Source organism: Micropterus dolomieu, unplaced genomic scaffold (genome assembly GCF_021292245.1).
Source record: "Micropterus dolomieu isolate WLL.071019.BEF.003 ecotype Adirondacks unplaced genomic scaffold, ASM2129224v1 contig_14690, whole genome shotgun sequence".
Lineage (NCBI taxonomy): Eukaryota > Metazoa > Chordata > Actinopteri > Centrarchiformes > Centrarchidae > Micropterus > Micropterus dolomieu.
The window spans coordinates 1-4,112 of record NW_025743676.1 but is presented as its reverse complement, the minus strand read 5'-3'; the positions used below and the strand labels follow the sequence as shown (position 1 = coordinate 4,112).

At 43.8% G+C, this 4,112-nt stretch overlaps 1 long non-coding RNA gene across 1 annotated transcript; it reads left to right on the top strand.

The window, feature by feature from the left end:
- The first annotated feature begins 278 nt into the window (after window positions 1-278).
- On the top strand, window positions 279-3,738 carry LOC123966972. Its single transcript, XR_006824145.1, has 3 exons — window positions 279-358; window positions 3,141-3,383; window positions 3,526-3,738. It is a non-coding gene; the product is annotated as an uncharacterized LOC123966972 (long non-coding RNA).
- Window positions 3,739-4,112: the final 374 nt, after the last annotated feature.

Sequence of the window (4,112 nt, the reverse complement as noted above, 5' to 3'; positions counted from 1 at the left end):
AAGAAACACACTGACCTCTGATTCCTGACACACTGAATCACCAGTTACACTCGCACTGCCGTGTTTATTGTTTCTGATATTTTAGTTTCAAACCGGGACTCAACAGGACTCAAACAGTAACACAGTTAAAGCCCATCTTTGACAGATCAGACCTCTGCTCACTCTGCATCGTCCCTAACCAGTTATTTTACTCTGTACATTTTAGAGATTTCACAAATCATGTTTTAAGGGGAGCTCGTGGATTATTAGGAGCCCACCCCTCCTCCCCACCACTCACCTCTGACCTTCAGTAACCTCTGACTTCCTGTTGCAGGTGTGTCCGTGCTGCTGCAGCTGTCTGGGCTGACTGTTCCTGCAGGTGAGCTGAAGTGAAAACAACCACTGACACTAAAGAATAAGAAAACACCTTTAATCTGTTTGTCTGATCACCTGTTGCTCTCTCTCTGTCTGTCCTAAATGGCGTTCTGATCGATCAGCTCTATGTGATGCTAACTTGTTTCATAGCAAAATACAACCAGCTGGAATGAAGCGACAGACACATATTTTCAGAACTTACCGTGTAGTTCAACCTCCTTGCTTACTTTTCTACCAGCAGGCTGCTGCTTTGTCCAGTTTCTGTATAAATATGAAGTAGTGTCACAGAGCTCTGGGTGCCCACAGATGGCTGCAATAACAACTGTGGTGGTTGGAAACTTGGCAGCTTGGCATGAGCAGAGAAGCACGAGTGAAGATTAATATAATTAAAGCTGCAAGCTGAGGCGCAGAAGCTGCAGCTCTGAAATATTACGTACTTTGGACGCTGCTTGAAGGATTTTAGAATCTCTTCGCTAGAGAGCAGCCGGTAACTATTAGTTATGTCCCAGTACAACAAGTGTGGAACATATTATGAAAGTATTATATAAATCACATGACAAGTGTCACACAGAACTTACTTCCTGTTGCCAGTAGGTGGCGCTAAAACTGTAACTGAATATTGGTACGTAAATGTGTTTATGGTGGGCACACCGTTCGAAAACCCACAGATTGAAAAACCTTTAATTGTCAGTAGCTTTAGACTAGACAGCAAAAATTTTAAGCCCGTGGGATTAATTCTCTAGGAGGAGTTTGTTAAAGTACAAAACCTGTAAATCGCCAAAAATTAACATGGGAACGGACTGACCTGATATAGGGGGCGTAATCGATTTTCGCTGTTCTAGCTGTTTTCCGTCCTAAAACAGCTGCGCTTTGTGTCAACAGAGACCATCTGGGGTGCGGCCATCTTGGTGAGGTCGGTGTCAGTGTTAAGTTTCTTTTCTGTCGTCAGATTGAAGTAGAGAAGAAGAGTTTGATTTGCTGGCGACCGGTAGGAGATACACAGACATCCAGGATATGTCTGGATTCGTCACGTCGAGATGAACAAAATGAGACCACATTGCAGCCCTGTAGGATGTTCTGTTCTCAAGCTGTGGGCGTGTAAAACATGGAGTGTTTGGTCATATATATTGACTGTTTTTATCAATATTACAATGTTTTGGAAGCTTTATGTTATTTGGAACGTGGTTGTATGGAGAGAAATAATGTTTTGAAGATAACTCCCAATAAAAGTGAACATATAAACAGTAAATATGGCCAAAACATGGACATTCGCCTGGTATATTTTTGAGTGATTGTGTAATAACTGTTGTATATCAGTATCTCATAAATAGGACTTAAACCAGCTTAGAGCGGTTCCTTTAATGCCAATGAAATGTTCCAGAACATATATAGTGGCTTGGCCAAACCAATTTACACATAAGGGGAAAACAAAATGGACGAATGAACAGAAAATGTTTACATAACCCTACAATGTGAAAATGTGTGCACTCCATTTAAACAGTGTATTGCTAAAGCAAATAAATGTATATTATACCTGAAATAAACTATTACTTTAACTAGGCCCGCTGCAAAAATAACTTAATGTGTAATTAAAACATGGCTTGTGTGCGGTATTACCATTGCTGGCTGTTAACCTGTGTGGCTTAGGCCATCACAGGCCTGCATGGCTTCTCTTACCACAGCTACGCAGACGATACGCAACTCTACCTATCCTTCCCGCCAGGCAACCCCACCATCTCGGCATGGATCGCATACTGTCTCTCGGACATATCTGCATGGATGAAGGCTCACTACCTTCAACTAAACCTCTGTAAGACTAAACTCTTTGTCATTCCAGCCAAGCAATCTGTCATCAAACATCAAACTACAAATTGGCTCCTCAACCATCACTCCAACCAGGGTGGTGAAAAACTTGGCTGTCCTTTTCAGACCATGTTGCTGCTGTCTCTCGGTCGTGCCGCTTTTCTCTGTACAACCTAAGGAAAATCAGGCCCTACCTCAGTACGCCACCCAGCTTCTGGTATAGACCATGGTTATGTCTCGCATCGACTATTGCAATGCCCTCCTAGCAGGTCTCCCAGCTTGTGCGGTGAAACCCTTACAAATGGTTCAGAACGCAGCAGCACGTCTGGTTTTTGATCAGCCCAAAAGGACTCATGTCACTCCAGTTACTCAGTGACCTCCACTGGCTCCCCGTGGCCTCCAGAATCAGATTCAAGTCACTAACGCTGCATACAGAGTGACTACTGGGTCTGCACCATCTACCTAAACTCCATAATACAAACTTACGTTCCTTCTCGGCCGCTACGCTCCTCCAACGAACGCCGCCTGGCTCTGCCATCCCTTCACACAAAGCAATCCCAATCCCTGTTCTCATCTGTGACACCACGATGGTGGAACGAGCTACCACACGCCATCAGAGCAGGGGCGTCACTCTCTAACTTCAAGAAGCTCTTGAAAACTCACACTTCCTCTTATAACACTTCTAACTCCACAAGCATGCACTTCCTGTGCTCCTCGTCTATCCCCTTAGTATTATCCTGTATTGATTGCACTTTTTGTTAACTCTTACTTCCTTCCCTACGTATTTACCCCATTGATGTGATGTACTTTTAGCTCTTACTAGTATGTATTGTCAGTTATAGATCTGGTGCTGTATTTGATGCTCTGTTTTTGCTTTTATGTTGTTCTTCAAATGTAACTCACTTTGGATAAAAGCGAATTACATGTCAATATAACAATATGTGGCTCTGGTCTGATGGTCTAACTGTTTTCTTCTTCTGCAGATTCTAATGTTACTCTGGAGATTCCTGCACCTCCTGTGAAGGCAGGAAGTGATGTCACTCTGCGCTGTAGAAGCAACGATCAGGTCGCACTCGAAGCCTTTTTCATCAGGGATGGATTTATCATTGGATCTGGACCTGAAGGACAGTTTACCATCAGGAACATCAATCAGTCTGATGAAGGTCCCTACTGGTGTTATTTTGATCAGACTGCTGAATCTCCTCGGAGATGGCTGAGCGTCAGAGGTCAGTACGCTGAAATCACTTCCTGTTTATAGATATGAACTAACCTGCTGACCTGATGATAAACTGATCACTGCACTGATCCAGGTTCTACTGATTCCTCCTGCATGATCTGGTCTGATGGTCTAACTGTTTTCTTTTTCAGATGATGAGGCTCAGGTTATTCTGGAGATTTCTGCACTTCCTGTAATGGCAGGAAGTGATGTCACTCTGCACTGTAGAACGAAAGATAACATCTCACACGAAGCCTTCTTCATCAGAGATGGTTCTAAACTTGGATCTGGACCTGAAGGACAGTTTACCATCAACAACTTCAGTCAGTCTGATGAAGGTCTCTACTGGTGTTATTTTGATCAGACTGCTGAATCTCCTCACAGATGGCTGAGGGTCAGAGGTCAGGACACTGACATCACTTCCTGTTTAAAGATATTAACTTACCTGCTGACCTGATGATAAACTGATCACTGTACTGATCCAACTAACTCTGTCTGTATGTGGCTCTGGTCTGAGGGTCTAACTCTGTATGTGGCTCTGGTCTGATGGTCTAACTCTGTCTGTCTGTGGCTCTGGTCTGATGGTCTAACTCTGTCTGTCTGTGGCTCTGGTCTGATGGTCTAACTCTGTCTGTATGTGACTCCGGTCTGATGGTCTAACTCTGTCTGTCTGTGGCTCTGGTCTGATGGTCTAACTCTGTCTGTATGTGGCTCTGGTCTGATGGTCTAACTCTGTCTG